Here is a 19,181-nt window from a genome sequence, read left to right as displayed (position 1 = left end):
TGCCTGTACTTCCTCAGAAGGCTAAGGAAATTCAGCATGTCTATGATGACTCTTTCCAATTTTTATAGATGCACCATAGAAAGCATCGTCTCCAGGTGCATCACAGCTTGGCATGGCCACTGATCTGCTCAAGACCACAAGATATTACAGTGAGTTATGGACACAGTCCAGTCCATCACGAAAACCAACCTTCTTTCCATTGACTCCATCTATGCTCCCTGCTGTCTTGGAAAATTAGCCAACATAATCCCAGTCCAATTATACTCTATTCCACGCTGTTCCACATGTACAAACAGATTCAAGAACAACTTTATTCCCCACTGTTATCAGACTTATGAACGGACCTTTCATACATTAGTGTTGACCTTTCTCTGCATGTGCTCTGTAGCTGTAACACTATATTCTGCATTCTGTTTTGTTGCACTGATGTACTTGTGTAAGGTATGATTTGTAGAGGGAGGAAGAGAGCTTCTTCAAGGAAGGCATCCTTGCAAGAGGATTCGCAGTAGATTAAAATCAACTAGGAGAAAGTGAGGACTGCAGATGCTGGAGATCAGAGCTGAAAAATGTGTTGCTGGAAAAGCGCAGCATGTCAGGCAGCATCCAAGGAGCAGGAGAATCGACGTTTCGGGCATAAACTCTTCTTCAGGAATGAGGAAGGTGTGCCAAGCAGGCTAAGATAAAAGGTAGGGAGGAGGGGCTTGGGGGAAGGGCATTGGGAATGCAATAAGTGGGAGGAGGTTAAGGTGAGGGTGATAGGTCAGGTCCACACCCCCCACCAACCCAACCTCCACTCCCGGCATCTTCCCCTGCAACTGCAAAAATGCAAAACTTGTGCCCATACTTCCCCCCTCACTTCCCTCTAAGACCCCAAGGGATCCTTCCATATCCGTCACAAATTCACCTGCACCTCCACATACGTCATTTACTGCATCCGCTGCACCCGATATGGCCTCCTCTACATTGGGGAGACAGGCCGCCTACTTGTGGAATGTTTTAGAGAACACCTCTGGGACACTCGCACCAACCAACCCAACTGCCCCGTGGCTGAACACTTTAACTCCCCCTCCCACTCCGCCAAGGACATGCAGGTCCTTGGCCTCCTCCATCGCCAGACCATGGCAACAAGACGCCTGGAGGAAGAGCGCCTCATCTTCCGCCTAGGAACCCTCAAACCACACGGGATGAATGCAGATTTCACCAGCTTCCTCATTTCCCCTCCCCCCACCTTATTTCAGTCCCAACCCTCGGACTCAGCACCGCCTTCTTGACCTGCAATCTTCTTCCCGACCTCTCCGCCCCCACCACCTCTCTGGCCTATCACCCTCACCTTAACCTCCTCCCACCTATCGCCTTTCCAACGCCCCCTCCCCGAAGTCCCTCCTCCCTACCTTTTATCTTAGCCTGCTTGGCACACCTTCCTTATTCCTGAAGAAGGGCTTATGCCTGAAACGTCGATTCTCCTGCTCCTTGGATGCTCCCTGACCTGCTGCGCTTTTCCAGCAACACATTTTTCAGCTCTGATCTCCAGCATCTGCAGTCCTCACTTTCTCCTAAGGTATGATTTGTCTGGTTAGCACATAAAACAGTACTTTTCATTGTATCTCAGTACATGCAACAATAACAAATGAAATCAAATCTATCCATGGTGATATTCTACCTCCAACGCCATTGGCTCTTATTTAACATATGGTAACTTATCAAATGCTTCCTGAAAAATCTAAATATATTATAACCCCTTCATCCCCTTTATCCATCTTGTTTGTTCCCTCCTCAAAGAATCCTAATAAATTTGTCAGGCTTGATTTCCCCCTCATGAATCCACGCTGCCTCAGCTTACTTGATATTACGCATTTCTAAATACTCTGCTATTACATCCATTATAATAGATTCTAACATTTTCCCAAAATCAGATGTTAAGCTAACCAGCCTATAGTTACCCATTTTTTGACTCCATCCCTTTTCAAATAAAAAGTGTTATATTGACAGATTTCTATTCCTCTAGGATCTTTCTGGAATCTAAGGATTCCTGGAAGATTACTATCAATGCATCCACTATCCCTGTACTTCCTTTAATATCCTGGGATATATCCCATCAGGTCCAAATGACCTATTGGTCCTTAACCCCATTAGTTTCCCTGGCAGTTTTTCTTCAGTGATTGATATTATCGCAAGACAAAGCTTTTCACTGTGCCTCGGTACATGTGACAATAAATTCAATTCAATTCAATATTTATTTCCTTTCCGCCTTTTTTCCCATCGTTCATTTAGTGATTTTAGAATGCTATTTATGTCATCTATTGTGAAGGTTAACGCAAAGTATTTATTCCATTGTCCTCCATTTCCTGATTCCCCATTAATTCCCCAGTTTCATTCTCTTGGGGACCTATGTTTGCATTTTGCTTCTCTCTTCCTTTCTGTGTATTTAAAGAAGATCTTGCTGTTGGTTTTGATATTACCGGCAACTTTACCCTCCTGCATGAAGTGTTTTAGACCATAAATAAACTAATTTCAAAATCACAGGAGGAAACTTAAAGTGTTGGTCATGGCTGGATTGTGGCAGAACTTGACTATGGGATCATCATGCCACATCTTCTAAACACCGATACAAATTTTTCACTAGGTAGTAGCGAGTTACCAATTAGGGAGATTATTGATTATTAAATCCCTTATCACCAGCACATCATAGCTCATTGAAATGCAGCTTCAAATGTGCGAACAAGCCAGAAATCATGAATTCTCAACATAGAAGTCAGAGTGGGTACTTGGCGACTTCAGGTTGCCACTGACTATGAGTGATGTAAAACTGGAAAAGAAGGGAAAAATATGACTAACCTAGAAAAAAGTAACAACTCTGGCCAAACTGAATAATGAGATTAATGTGAGCAGGCCACTTCATTGACAAGGATTACTAGTGCTGTGATAACACAACCCAGAAGTGTATTTCAGAGTAAATGAATAGCAAAGACCTATTTAACTTATGTGCATGCCCTTTTTTGATATATTACTAACCCATTTAAAATAAAATGATTATAGCCTCTACTAAAATGGAGGTAAGATAATAGGAATATCATACAGCAAGTTAAATTAATTTGTTGAATGTAGAACGTAAAGCAAGGAAAATGCTGTGGGGCAGTAGTTCATCCCTCTCACTTAGCCAGAAGTTCTGGATTCAAGTCCTACTCCAGGCCTTGATGGCTAAGGAAGCCAAATAGATTGTGTAAATTGTCCCAACATGGTGGAAAGTTTTAACATTATGGGCGACAATTGCAGCCATTAACCATCACTATCTTAGCTCAGGAATACCACACACATTTGTTCTAACAACCCAGTCTCTTTGGAGGCTCAGTTAACTGGTGTAGATCAGATTGGTGCTAATGACAAAGGGGTTGATCCCTGCTCCATCTGGAGCTGGTGCTGTAGTGGTTTAGCAATTCAGAAACACATGTCAAAGTTCTGTGGTGAGTTCAAACTCCACCATGGCAGATGCGAAACTTGAATTCAGTAAGATCTGAAATAAAGAGCAAGTCAAGTGGCCACCATGTAACCATTGTTGATTGTGACTGATGTCCTTTAGATGGGGAAATATGCTGTCTTCTCCTGATTTGGCCTGTATGTAATTCTAGAATTACAGCAATGCTGTTGATTCTTGACTCTCAGCAGTCAGGATTGGGCAACACAGTAAATGCTGGCCCAGCCGGTGAATGCCCACACACTGTAAACAAGTTTTAAAAACCAAAGTAGGGTCACTGGACTTGAAATGTTTATTTTGTCTTCCCTCTACAAATGCTGCCAGTCCTGCCACATTTCTCCAACAATTTCTGTTTTTGTTAAATGAACTGAACTCCCTGCCCTGCCTGCGGTGCTGAGGGTTGAACCTGTTTTTAAGTAGAGCACTAAGACAGACCTTAAGGAAGCAATAATGTACTGTTAATACATATAACATGCTTATTGAAGGTTGAATGGGAATGATGGATTCGCTTGCAAATTATTGAATGATGATTATCAGTTAATTACTCCAAAGTATTATAATCAGCACATTTGGTCTTTAGAAATGAATACAAGTCTCTAGCAGCATAATATATTTACTACACTCCCCTGCCCAACTAATAAACAATTTTTGAGATATAAATTTAGGCTCAGCTGTGTCTTTCACTGGTATTTGGGAGATCCTGCAGAGAAAATGATACGTTTTCTCAGCTGGAAGGATGAGAGAAATGCACTTCAGTATGCTATTGAGGCTGGGTTATGTAGTATATAATGTGAGTTCTGCACATTAAGAAGACAACCATGCTTATAGAAAGGGTTAAACAGGAATTTGCATTCATACATGGGCCAATGATATCACTCTGCCCATCATTCCACGTCTATTTTTACAGCTCAACATCGGTAAGATTGAAGAAATGTTTTGCCTTCCAGAAATCCTTCTCCTAAATCCCATTCCAACTCCCTTCCTGAATGCTGAATTCTCAATGCAATGACTCCCACATGTATCCTGTGGCCTGATTCTCTGTTCTGGCTCCACACTGGACAGTCATTTCTCTGCAGTTTATTGTGGGAGTGTGATTTTTTTTGTCTTAGCCATTTGAATGGAAGAATCCTGTCTTGAAGGTGAATCAGGGCGAGAGAAACTTGGTCATAACCTGAGAGAGCAGAAAGGACCTTGCTTTAACATCTTACCTAAAATATATGGCTTAGAGTTGCATTGTGTCACTTAGTTTTTAGGCATATAAAACAGAAACACAAGCGTATGATGGCTAGCATATGTTTATGCTACTTATGTCAGAAATGTGCAGCTTTCCATATGGTTTTAGCTGTTCAATAGATGTTCAAGGTGCATCTCTGAAATATTTCAGGGCCTTATAATATGAAAATAAAGACCCTACATCTGTTGTACGATCCTTTGGTGACTTCAATTTGCCTTACCAAGTGATAAATATGACCAGCAAACCATGGTGCTAATAGCCATAAAGCACCTTGCAGGAATCCCACTCACAGGCTTAATCCATTCCATAAAGGTATTTGAAGCAGGAATAGAAAGTGTTGGAGAAACATGTAGTGATTGTGACCAGGTTGACCTCATTGCCAATGACATTGTTGATTGGGGTTGTTAACTTGGGCCAATCATGAAAGCCCTGGCTGACAAATATAACTAGGAGATCCTGCACACATACTCCATGGGTGCTGGGGAAAAAATAAGCACTACCGCAGTTAGGCGGTAGTGTAAAAAAAAAGAAAAAAAAGAAAAAAGAAAAAAAATTAACAGAGGAGCTTCACACAGCATTGCCCTGTGGTTTGAAGGGCAGTACTTGTCACTGGCCACTCGGGTGTTTTCCCCCCTTCTGGAGAAATTGGCTCAGTTATGGACTGTGACTCTGTGTGCGCACACGTGCAAGGACTCTCCCTGTTGCTGCTTGAGGCCTGCCTCCCTGCTGCTGCCTGGGACTTGCCTTGGGGCCCCTCCCCAGGACCTCAAAAAAAAGAAAAAAAATATAACTAGGAGATACTGCACACATACTCCATGGGTGCTGGGGAAAAAATAAGCACTACCGCAGTTAGGCGGTAGTGTGGGGAAAAAGGGAAAAAAAAGAAAAAAAAACAGGAAAAAAAAAATAACTAGGAGATCAGGGAGAGGAGTGCAATATTTCCCCCTCCAACTCGATTTTGATTTAGTCCCTACCCTCCCCTTCACTGTTTTGATCACACAGCATTGCCCTGTGGTTTGAAGGGCAGTGCTTGTCACTGGCCACTCGGGTGTTTTTCATATCTTCCTGGTGGTGGAGATTGAATAAAGATTCGTGCACTTTGTGTCTTTCACTGTGTTTCACACCTGCACACACACACCATGGGTGCTGGGGAAAAATAAGCACTACCGCAGTTAGGCGGTAGTGTGGGGAATGAAAGGAAAAAAAAAGAAAAAAAAAACAGGAAAAAATAAGCACTACCGCAGTTAGGCGGTAGTGTGGGGAAAAAGGAAAAAAAAAAGAAAAAAAAATAAACAGGAAAAAAAATATATAACTAGGAGATCAGGGAGAGGAGTGCAATATTTCCCCCTCCAACTCGATTTTGATTTAGTCCCTACCCTCCCCTTCACTGTTTTGATCACAGCATTGCCCTTTGATGTGAAGGGCAGGGCTTGTCACTGGCCACTTGGGTGTTTTCCTATCTTCCTGGTGGTGGAAATTGAATAAAGATTCGTGAACGTTGTGTCTTTCACTGTGTCTCACACCTGCACACACACACCATGGGTGCTGGGGAAAAATAAGCACTACCGCAGTTAGGCGGTAGTGTGGGGGTTAAATAATAAAAAAAAAAGGATAAAAAGTATAACTAGGAGGTCAGGGAGAGGAGTGCAATATTTCCCCCTCCAACTCTATTTTGATTTAGTCCCTACCCTCCCCTTCACTGTTTTGATCACAGCATTGCCCTTTGATGTGAAGGGCAGGGCTTGTCACTGGCCACTCGGGTGTTTTCCTATCTACCTGGTGGTGGAAATTGAATAAAGATTCGTAAACCTTGTGTCTCTCACTGTGTCTCACACCTGCACACACACACACAATGGGTGCTGGGGTAAAAAAAAATAACCACAAAAAAAAGAGAGAAAAAAACCAGGAGATTCACACAACAACAAAAAAAACCGGGAGATCACACAGCATAAAAAAAGAAACAAAAAAGAAATAGACAGGAGTGTTCACACAGTATTGCCCTTTGATGTGAAAAAAATATATATATAACTAGGAGATCAGGGAGAGGAGTGCAATATTTCCCCCTCCAACTCTATTTTGATTTAATCCCTGCCCTCCCCTTCACTATTTGATCACACAGCATTGCTTTTTGATGTGAAGGGTACTGCTTGTCACTGGCCACTCGGTTGAATCCTTTCTTCCTGGTGGTAGAAATTGAATAAAGATTCGTGCACCTTGTGTCTCACACCTGCACACACACAACATGAGTGCTGGGGAAAAAATAAGCACTACTGCAGTTAGGCAGTAGTGTGGAGGTAAAGGGAAACAATAGAGCTAGAAGATTAGAATCTTCTCAGTTTAAGGTAAAAAAAATCAGGAGATTTAGAGTCTCTTCAGTTTAGGGCACTGACTCTGTCCTAAAGAAAAAGAATTTTATATATATAACCAGAGATTAGAATCTCCTCAGTTCAGGCGACTGACTCCAAGTTGGCTGGCCATGGCCAGTATACTGTATACAGGTAAATAAAGAGTGACTTGGTGATGGGATATTGGCCTTTGTGCAGGTATTTCAGTGGCAATGGGAGAAACCAGGACGTGCCTGAAGAACAATTGCTTGCAACTGTCAACTTGGAGTTAGAGTCAGTATTTCTGGCATCATGATTTTATTTGGGAAGGTTGACTCATTTGATCCTGCTGTCGAAGACAGGGCTCAGTATGGGGAATGAATGCAGTACTTTTTCTGGGAAAATGACATTGGGACAAGTGAAAAGCAATGAGTAAGCCTTTTGAATGCCAGCGGACCTGTAGTTTTTTTTTGGTTATAAGGGGCTGAGCATTCCCAGAGGAACCAGACACTAAAACCTTCTGAAAGTTGATGAAGTTGTTTAAGGAATATTATGACCCCAAACCACCACCAATTCTGAGACTCTATTGGTTTTATTTGGTTATTAGAGAACTGGGGGAAACTGTATTGGGATTTTTGGTGAGGTTGAGATGACTGGCAAAGGCATGTGATTTTGAGTTAACAATGAATGAGATGCTGAGAGACCATTTGGAATGTGGGATTAATGACACAATCTACCAGAAGGGCCATCGCAAACTAGACTGTAACCTTTTCTGCACCTGGTGATACCAGTTCACTGTAGAGGACAACATCTTATTCTGGGGAGCAAGGATGATTGTCCAGATTAAAGGTCGACGCCAGATACTGGCTGAACTCAACAAGAGTTATCCAGGATTTTCCAAGATGAAGTTGTCAGCAAGAAGCTATGTCTGGTGGCCTGGCTTGGATGCTGACATAGCTGCATAGGTGTGGCAGTGCCCAGAGTGCCAACAACAATAAAACAGCAGCACCCCTCATTTGAGGAAAATGGCCAGGTAAACTCTGGACTTGGTTGGACGTTAACTATGCTGGTCCTTTCGTGGGCTCAATGTTCCTGGTCATTGTGGGCAATCATTCAAAGTGGTTGGATGTGCTGAAAGAACAGTCCACATGTTGAAGGCCGGGTGAAAGAAGCAATTGATACCAAATTGTCCTGGTTCCTGTTCAATTATAGGACCTCCCCACATGCAACAACAGGGATTGCTCCCACAGAGTTGCTGATGGGGAGAAGACTCTGCACTAGGTTAAACCTGATATTCTGAGATCAGGGGGAGAGGATGAAATGGCAGCCAAAATGCCAATGCCAGTCAAATGCTTCCTCAAAATGAGAGAGCAGTTTAATTTAGGGAATGAAGTTTGGTGCCAGAATTATAGAAATGGTCCTGCATGGGTACAAGGCAAGGTTAACACAAGGTTGGGTCCAGTTACTTACAAAGTTTTGTTAGGTTATACAGTCCTGAATGAACATGTGGATCACCTGAACACTGCTTCCTCGCAAATGGTGAAGGAGCAAAACATGCCAGGCCCCTCAGACCAGCCAGAAAGCCTGTCAGAAATTATAGGTCCTTCCCCTCTGTACAGTGTCAAGGAAACCTCAGAGTCTGAGGTGGATACAGCCTCGATAGCATTACCACCAGAAGAAGAGCAGGAAACTCTTCCAAGATTCACTGGACACAAGAGACAGGCTACAGTTTGGTACACGTTGCCTGTGTCGTAGTCTAAATCAGAGGAACCAGACTTGGAGGCGAGTATGTCACAGAAAAAACTATAAGCAAAAGGCAAGGCCTACATCCCTCGACTTAGCGGAGGAGGAATGTAGTGATTGGGATCAGGTTGAACTCATTGACGTTGAGGTCATTGATTGGCCTAATCAGGAAAGCCCTGGCTAACCAGGAGTTTAGAATCATCTCAATTCGAGCAAGTGACTCCAAGCTGACTGGCCACAGCTCGTGTTACTGTGTGAACTAGTGAACTGAAGGATGACTTGGTGACAGGACCCAGCCTTTGTGCTGCTGGTTTGTCATGTGGGTCCCAAAATGAATCTTTGTATGTGGTTTGAGCCTTCATGGGTGTGCACCTTACCTTCATGTGAGTACCTTGCCTTTTTAGTGGACCTTGTCCTCGCGGGTAGACCACCTCTTCAGGTGTGAACTGTGCCTTCGGTTATGGATTCTGATTTTTTTTTGTGCATTCATTCAGCCTTCATGTGCAGACTCTGCTTGTATGTGTAGGCTCTGTTTTCATGTTTGGACTGTGCCTCTGTGTCCCGATGCAGAGCTGACCCGATCAATGGCTTGGTTGTGTCGGCCAATTGACAGTGTTTGTCTGTAAAAGTTTGCTGTGGGATGTGCTTCTGCACGATGTTTTATGTCAATGCTTATGTTCTTCAGCAGATTCTGATGTATAGTGACTTTGCCATTTTTTGTGTTTGAGACACTAACGTACGTGGACTTGGAACTTGCTGTTTACAATGCAATGTGTTTTTGTGCAGTGTTCTATGTACTTTGCCATGTGTGTTTGTGGCACAGTTATTTTGTGTGAACTTGGATTCATTGTTTGAATTGAGATCTTTTCTGTGGAATGTTCTTTGTTAAGGTCTCTGACTTTGGGGATTTGTTCTTGATGTATTGTGACTGATGTGTTATGTCTGACACTAGTCTATTTGAGTTTTGAATAAAAGAGTATAACAAAGGAAAAAAATATAACCAGGAGATTAGATACTCCTCAGTTCAGGCAACTGACTCTGAGCTGGCTGGCTACAGCCAGTGTACTGTGCACAAGTAAATAAAGGGTGATTTGGTGACACGATACCGGCCTCTGTGCAGTTATTTAAAAACCCTGCAGTTCTGACAGCATCTGTGGAGAGAGAAGCAATATTTATGTTTCAAGGCTCTGATCAGCCATTACGCTAGCTTCTTATATAGCTTTTTAAGTTTTCTTTTCCTCCCATCCACCTCCTCCCAAACAGACACGCTACCAACATGACAGTAATGGTGTTTATATTTATGTGACTTAGTAAAAGATACCACTGTGTAAGAACTTCATTTAATATTTTCACCACCATGTAGCCGGTGTGTCATTAACAAGCAAAGCCTGGTAAGTCCAGTGCTCACATAAAGAAAGTGAAGGGGCAGGGGAGGGAGTAAATCAAAATAAAATTGGAGGGGGTAATAAGCACTCTACTCACCATGGTGTCCACCTCTCTCTAAAGACATTGAGAGCATTGGACTCTGCATGCTCCCTCTCCAAGGACTCCTATGCTCAAACATAGCTGTGAAAGAGGGGTAGGCAGTTAGCAGGGATGTCCCCCTCTGTAGCCTGCAGCCTGGACTTGTTCTTAGCCAGCCTGGTTAGGCCAAGAGCAGATCCACGAGGAGATCTTTCAACCTGCTCACACCCCACTGCACCAGGTGCCCAAAGGCTAGCCTTTTTGAATTCAAATCTCCCCATTTGCGATCTTGTTACTCAAACACAGAACAAGAGCCTGGGGCTTTAGATTACTAGTCAAGTAACAATATCACTATCTATCACCTAGCCCTGCCTGCATGGGATAGTCGTAGTCTAGTGGCTTTTGGATTTTATATTTATATTTTAAAATGTGCCTGGTATCCTTCCTGTTGACATACCTACCCAATCATCTTGCGTTAATGACTTGCATGAAAGAATAGAGAATTACATATCCAAATGTGTCAATGGCACCAAGTTAAGAGGGAAGGCAATGTTGGTGACAGCAAGAAGGGCTTAAATAGACCAAGAGAGAAATGTCCGATTAAATCAGTGTGAGGAACTGAGCACATTGTAATTCTAAGAAAGACCAATCAGAATATTTTCTTGATGCTGGCAGACTTTTAGCTGTAAAAGAACAAAGAGATGAATGCATCCAAATACATAAGTCAATAAAAACTCATGCACAGTTCTAACATTGATGCTTTAATTGTACAGAGCCTTGATTAGATCCCATGTAGAGCACTGCTTTAGCTTCAAGCATTACAGCTCTATATAAAATTTGTTTATATCCTCTTGATTTTTGAACATAACCTAATCAATATACTTAATTTGATAAAAAGATTTAATAGGGCAGATATAAAGAAATTACTTCCTCAGGAAGACAAAGGCCATCTTAACATTAACACAGTACTAAAATAACCTCAACCAAAGTCATACACTACATTTTCAATTACTTTGGCAGTTCATCCTTCTTCATTTTCCTCTTCCATTACCTAATTAATTGTAGCCAGAGAACCTTAGCAGTGGCTACTCCTACCCTAGTACCATTGTCTTTTCTTATCTTTTAGTAATTCCTCAATTACATTGCTTGCAGATATGGAGTTAACTTCTGCATGTACACTGTCAATACCTAACCTGGCCTGCCCATCTCTTGTTTCACATCTCCTTCACTGTCTTTGGGTTATTTAAGTGCATCTTGGACGTTAAGTCACAAATTAAATAAAATTGTGTCCAGCTAAAAATTTGGACAATAATATTAATCATCTTTAACCGTTGCCTCTGGTTTTGTTCACTTCCCACTGCCTCATCACTGGCCACCATCGCTGCTGGTCCAGACTGTTTTCAACAGTGATATCCTATTTAAACCTGATCTTCAAGCTGAACTTTAGGCTTTGTGATTCTCATTATAATGGCTGCTTGTTTCACTTTTTAAAATACAAATCACTTAAACACATTTTAAATGAAATCTTCTTCCATATACTTTCCATTTCTAGACTCAGCAGTCCAAAGTTATCTTGCTTGACTTCCCATCATGCATCTGCCATCAACTTTACTTCACCAAGAATTCTGCTACATCTTATGGAATCCTATATTGGGAATTGCCATCAACTTTACTTCACCAAGAATTCTGCTACATCTTATGGAATCCTATATTGGGAATTTAGCAAATGAATGATTATGTTATTAGACTTGTGTTCCAGACTAATAATTTAGCAAAATGAAAGTCAATTCCTATCATTGTAGTTGAAACATTTGAATGCAGTTTAAATAGAGGAATAGGGAACTCAGCAATGCACACACCTCCATTATATTAAATGTTATTATTACACAGCTCTGACCTGAGACTTTTCCCTGCTTGATTGGTGACCAATAACCTACAAATCTGATAGAAGTTCTTAATAACAAAATGGATTTTTATCTCAAACCAGGCTTCAGGTCAATCTGCTCCGAAAACTCTGGTAATATTTCGACAATTGTGACAAATTCCACCATAGCAGTTGAGATAATTCATAACTTTCTACAATGCTTAAGAACATGCTAAATAAAACAACCAACAACATTCTTTAAACTCGATCTCTCGATGTTAACTGACCTTTTTAAAAACACACAGGAATCTGGATCCAGATCCACAACTTCACAAAATCTCATCACCTCCCATTTGATGATACTCTACCGGGGTACCGTGTTTAAATTCCACTTGCTATGAATGAACCCATGTCTTCAAAGTACTAGCCTGGGTTTCTATATTACTAGCACATTGACATTCAGTCAACATTACCATCTCTCATGCTGGGAAGGGTACTTAAGGAAAATAACCTAAATTAACTTTAACTCAGGTAAGTGAATGCTTCTCTACTTGCCTTGAAAATTTCCATTTGGGATATCTGAACGCAATTTGCAGCCTGCTGGACTTGTTTTTGATCACCTTTATTAACTTTCCCTTTCCTTTGTAACTCATCTGCTATTGTAATAGAGCTGCCACTTAACAATTATTCTGAAACTATGTGCCACAAAAGAGTATTCACCAGCTTATGCAGGAAATGAGTCCCTGCTTGGATGGGTTAATGTCAGATTGGATCCAAAAATAATCTGGAAATATAATTTACAAAATTGTAATATGTTTTAATTTAGAGTTCTGTTCTTAATTATTAGTTTAATCCCTGATTGTCTATTTGTACTGTGCATGATTAAGTCAGTGTTAAATGCTAATTAACAGTGATATTCAAAGTTTGTTGAGTGATCAAAATTCCAATTTCTCCATGCTCTACTAATGTTCATACACTACTATATACCTAAGGTTTCAACTCAAAATTATGTAAATGGTTCCCCATTTCCTTTTATTTAATGCTGGGTATGCTTCCTTTGAAATAACAATTCTATAGAATATATTTTTATTGCTATTGCATATTAGCAACAATCAAGTTGCTTACAGTACAATGATTTAATTTGCAACAAGCAGAAGGCAAAAGATTTTAACATAAGCAATGGTGACTAATTAGTAAACTTCAATCCCATGGGATTCAGGGCGAGCTTGCCAATTGGATACAAAATTGGTTTGATGGTGGGAGACAGGATGACTGTGGAGAGTTGTTTTTCAGACTGGAAACCTGTGGCCAGTGGTGTACCACAGGGACTGGTACTAGGTCCGCTTTTGTTTGTCATTTATATAATTGACTTGGATGAGTATATATGAGGCATAGTTAGTAAGTTTGGGATGGCACCAAAATTGGTGGTGTCGTGGGCAGTGAAGAAGGTTACCTAAAATTACAAAGAGATCTTGATCACTTGGGTCAAGAGGCTGAGGAGTGGCAGATGGTATTTAATTTAAATAAATAAGGGCAGTGAAATAGCTCCACAAAACCTGGTATCCCAACAACAATCACCCTCTATTTATACATGGACAGTCCTTGACACAGAATCAACCCTGAGCGAACAGGATGTCTGACATCCCTCTTATCTGCCAGTCAGATTAACAATCCGAATCAGAGAGCTCATAATCTCAGGTCCACATGGTTGACCCTGTTACAATCACTAGAGGCAGGACTTTTACCATTAATGTTAAGGCCCTGGGTAGTGTTGTACAACAGACACTTAGGGGTTCAGGTACGTAATTCTTTGAAAGTTGTGTCACAGGTAAACAAGGGTGGTTAAGAAGGCATTTAGTATGCTTGCTTTCATTGTTTAATCCTTTGAGTATAGGAGTTGAGATGTCATATTGAGGTTGTACAGGACATAGGTGAAGCTTCTTCTGAAGTAGTTCTGGTCATCCTGCTATTGGAAAGATATTATTAAATTGGAGAGGGTTCAGAAAAAAAAATTACATGAGTGTTGCCAGGAATGGAGGGGTTGAGCTATTAAAAATAGGCTGGATAAACTGGGACTTTTTTCACTGGAGATTAGGAGTTTGAGGGATGACCTTATAGATGTTTATAGAATCATGGGGGTCAAAGGTGGGGGAGATCAAAATTAGGAGGCATATTTTTAAAGTTTGAGAAGAAAGGTTTCAGAAGGATATGAAGAGCAACATTTTTTTACAGTGGTTTGTATGTGGAATGAAGGAGAGTAGGTGGCAGATGCAGCTACAGTTACAATATATAAAATATATTTGGATAAGTACAGAAGTGGGTGAGGTTTGGAGGAATATGGGCCAAATGCAGGCAAGTGGGACTAGCTTACTTTGGGAACAGAGTTACATTTACTGGTTGAAGGACAGTGTCTGTTTATATGCTGTATGACTCTATGACTCTATGAATGGTAATAAAGTGATGTCTGGATAAGAGAAAAATTCAGTTTGTAGCTGAATACTTGGCTACCCAGTTGAAAATTGGGAGGGTTCCCTTTGATACTTAAACTTGCCTGATACTATATTCGAGTGGGTCTGTAATTGCCAAAGATGCCCACTCACCTGAAACAAGCCTATTGGCAATATCCCAATCAGGCTGACTCTCACTCTAGGACCCAATTGCAAAATTCAGGTAAACAACTTCCACAGACATTGAGTGACCAATCAACTGTCGTTCAAGTGAAATATGTGGTGCTACTCATTTCCCACCTGCCATCTTTGTGACCATATTGTGGGCAATTAGACCATATCTATACACAGTTATCAGTTTGCTGGATAACCTCACATGTCCTTATTTTCCTCTCTGGGAAATAGTGGGGAAGTGTTTGAAGGATTAACAGGCTGATTATTAATTTGTTCAACCACGTCATGAAGACTCTGCGGTCACCATGTCCTGGGATGGGACCTGAATCCAAAGCTGCTAAGTACTACCTACTGAGCAACAAGATCCTTCAGCTTTCAATTACAGACATTGACTAATATGAGCTTGGCTGAGATTGGTCAAATTAATTTAATTGAATCTGACTGCAAACAAAGCTACTTGACAACGCCTGTCGTCTGTGAAATGTCCCTTTTGAAGTTTAATTGTGAGATTCCTCAGTAACATTCACATTGTGATTGTTATGTGCATTTTTTTACTTTTTAAGTGACTTGAATAATGGTGCACATGCTTGTCACTAAGCAGGGAGCCTTATAATTAAGTTGAATTCAATTGAACGGACTTGTGTAGCCAACCATGCATACACGCAAAGGGTGTATATTTATTTTGACAGGAAAGACTTCCACTCGATAAATGTGAGTAAGATGTAATACTAAGAATGCCATCATGATTATCATTCAGGCAAATTTTTTCCAGATCCAGATAACAGAAGAAGTTTGAATTTTAGTGGAAATCAGCTAGGTGTGATGATTTCTCACACTACCTTCCCAAGCTTGATTCATCACCTCTGCACCATTTCCCTCTGGCCATTGCTCTTTGTATTCTCCCATTCACGTTAAGCAGAAGTATTTGCTACTACTGGAACCTCCCAGGGTCCTTCGTACTGGTGCCATCTTTAAAATCCAACCATGCACACAGTCAAGATCTAGGAGAAAGTGAGGACTGCATATGCTGGAGATCAGAGTCAGGAAAGCCTTCAAACATTTCAAAACATTCACTTGCATTCAGCAACAAAAACCTAACCAAAAATTAAACTGACAGAAAATGCATTTGTCTCAGGGACTGCTTATCTTTTGAGGACCTACAACTTTAAAGATATGAATGATCACTGCACCCAGTTCACACCTCCTGGTATCTAATAAGCCCTTCCTGGCTTGTTGCATTGCATTATTCTATCATGCAGAAGACATTCCTGATGCTTAATGTCCTCATCTTCCTCCTCAGAAAACTGCTGCTGCTCTGCCAGTTCCTCAGCATCTCTCATGGCCCCTTGTTATCCACTCTAGTTGTGCACAGCACCGTGTGCATGGTTTATGCAGTGCCCTCTGTCTGGAATGCACTGGAAGGCCACCTCCATCTCAGACTGATCCAAGTTTTAGAACCTCCTCCTCAGGAGGCCTATTATCTGCTCCACTATGACCCTGGTTGAAGCATGGGCTGCATTGTATCTACATTCAGACTTGGTCAGGGCTTTGCATAATCGAGTCATCAGCCATGGTTACAAAGGTTATCTTGTCTCCAACTAATCATTCTTGTAAGGCATCCAGCCCCAGTAGCAAACCAGGAACATGAACATTCTCAAGGATAAGGCATCATGGCAGGTTCCATGCTACCTGCCACAGACTTCTAAGGTGAGGTACCGATAAACACACGGCTTGTACTTTCATGGAATGAAACCTTTGTGGATAGAATTAGGTGTGATATTATATGGAGCACTCAATGTGACATGTGTATGGTTTATAGCGTCCTGCACATTGGGGAGGCCAGCTATGTTGTCCAAGTCTTCCATCAAGGCTGCAGCACTGACCTTATCAAGGGGAAGGAGATGGAGTGATGTGATTATCACAAATTGCATCAGTAGCAGCCTTAATACATTTGTATTTGAGAGGTAACACACAGGTCACCAGTGGATCATTGGAAGTAGCCAGGAGTCCCCTTGATGACTATCTCAGTAGGGTGGCCACCTACTCTTCATGTTGAACAATGAGATCCTTGACACAGTGGCTTAGTGCCATGGTGGCTTACTGCCTCACAGCACCAGGGACCCAGGCTCGATTCCAGCCAGTGGTGACTGTCTATGTGGAGTTTGCACATTCTCCCCACGTCTGTGTGGATTTTCTCCAGGTGGTCCGGTTTCCTCCCACAATCCAAAGATGAGCAGGTCAGGTGAATTGGCCATGCTAAATTGCCCATGGTGTTAGTCACGGGTAAATGTAGGGGAATGGGTGTGAGTGGGTTACTCTTCAGAGGATTGGTGTGGACTTGTTGGGCTGAAGAGCCTGTTTCCATACTGTAGGGAATCTAATCTAATCCTGTATCATCTTAATGTTTTATGGACCACAGGTGCTACTTTTAAGGGCACTTGTGACTATTCTTTCCAGAGATGACTATCTTCAATTTGCAATGACCAATTATATGGTCAAGATTGCTTGTGATCAGTATTTACACTCCACACGGTTGGATAATTTACATGTTTTATAAATGGGACAAAATTATTACAGATTACTCTGATTTACAAACATCCGACTTACAAAATACTTGTACTTATGAACATGATCTCATCCATGATTTTAATTTTAAAGACCCAACATGCAAACACTACTTGTACTTATGAACAGCTGCTTTCTATTGTCCTGCATTGTGATCCAACTTGCATATAAATCAACTTAAAAGTGGACTTCAGAATGGAACCTGTTCACACCTCAGGGATTGCCTGTATTCTGAAAGTGTCAGATTAATGCACTGTAAATGGCCTTAGACTGCTTAAAAGTAGAGCTTGCATACTCAGATAGAAAAAAAAACTTATTCTGATCACAGGCATTTTCCACTTGCATTGTGCATTTATAATTTGAATAAGTATGAAAGGCAACGCAGGTCATTCTTGGTTCAGTGAGTCACAGTCTCAGTCTGGTAATCAAGGGGACCTCCCTCAGCTTTCATGTTCTTCCATCCTGGCACTTCCTGTCAAAGCCATCAGTACTGAGCATCCATATTTGTGCCAACACACACTTTGATATATGGCTCCATCTCTCAAACTTACCCCTGAGCCCTGGACCTACAGTTTAGTTATGCCAACCATTGTGCTGTACTGTTCCCCTACTGTTTTGTGCCTTGTAAATGTATGACAGGCTTTGGAGAGACAGTAGATGAGTTAATAGAGACAGAATTGCTAACCTCTGACCTTCTCTTGTAGCTACTGTATTTATAAGGCTGGTCCAGTTTATTTGTTTGACAACAGTAACCTCCAGGATGTCGAAAAATAGGAGTTTCAATGATGGTAATATCTTTAAATCTCAAAGTGAAATGGTTAAATTCTCTCTTGTTGTAGATTGGGTTGGGATATCTGGTCGGCATGGACAGGTTGGACCAAAGGGTCTGTTTTCATGCTGTACATCTCTGATTCTATGGTGATTTTCTTGGCCTTGTATGGTGTGAACATTACTTAGCTCAAGCCTGAATCTTGTCCAAATCTTGCTGCAGGTTCTGAGGAGTTCCAAGTGGTTCAATATATTGTATAATTATCAGTGAACATCTCCACTTCCGATCTTATGATGGAAGGGAGGTAATTGATAAAGAAGCACAGGAAATCTGAGTCTATTGGCTGGTTAGAAACAGTTGGTTGGGACTCTTCGTAAATTGCTATAGATTAGAAAGGTGCATTCTTATTTTGGGAAGAAAGATAGTAGGGCCCTGGGGAGTGTTGTCAAATAGAGACCTAGCATGGATCCTTAAAATTGGTGCCAAAGGCAGACAGGATGGGGAAGAAGGCACACTTGCCTTTATTGGCCATCGCATTGAGTTTAGGAGTTGGGACGTCATGTTGCAGCTGTATAGGACATTGGTGAGGCCTCTTTTAGAGTACTGCATACAATTCTGGTCATCCTGCTATAGGAAGGATGTTATTAAACTAGAGAGTGTGCAGAAAAGCTTTACAAGGATCTTGTTAGGACTGGCAATTTGAGTGATAGGAAGGGGATAGCTGAAGTCATTCTGTCATAGAGATAGCACGGAAACAGATCCTTTGGTCTAACTCATTCATGCTGACCAGATATTCTAAATTAATCTAGTCCCATTTGCCAGCATTTGGCCCATATCCCTTTCAACCTTCCTATTCATATACTCATCCAAATGACTTCTAAATGTAATTTTACCAGCCTCCACCACCTCCTCTGGCAGGTCATTCCAAAAGCACACCACACTCTGCATGAAAAAAATCAATTCTGGTCTTCCTGCTATAGGAAAGATGTTGTGAAACTTGAAAAGGTTCAAGAAAGATTTACAAGGATGTTGTTAGAATTGGAAAGTTTGAGCTATAGGGTGGGACTGAATAGGCTGGGGCTATTTTTCCTCGAGTATCAGAGGCTAAGGGGTGATCTTATTAGA

The sequence above is a fragment of the Chiloscyllium punctatum genome, chromosome 2 (assembly GCF_047496795.1).
Source record: "Chiloscyllium punctatum isolate Juve2018m chromosome 2, sChiPun1.3, whole genome shotgun sequence".
In the NCBI taxonomy this organism is placed as follows: domain Eukaryota; kingdom Metazoa; phylum Chordata; class Chondrichthyes; order Orectolobiformes; family Hemiscylliidae; genus Chiloscyllium; species Chiloscyllium punctatum.
This window is presented reverse-complemented; position numbering follows the sequence as displayed.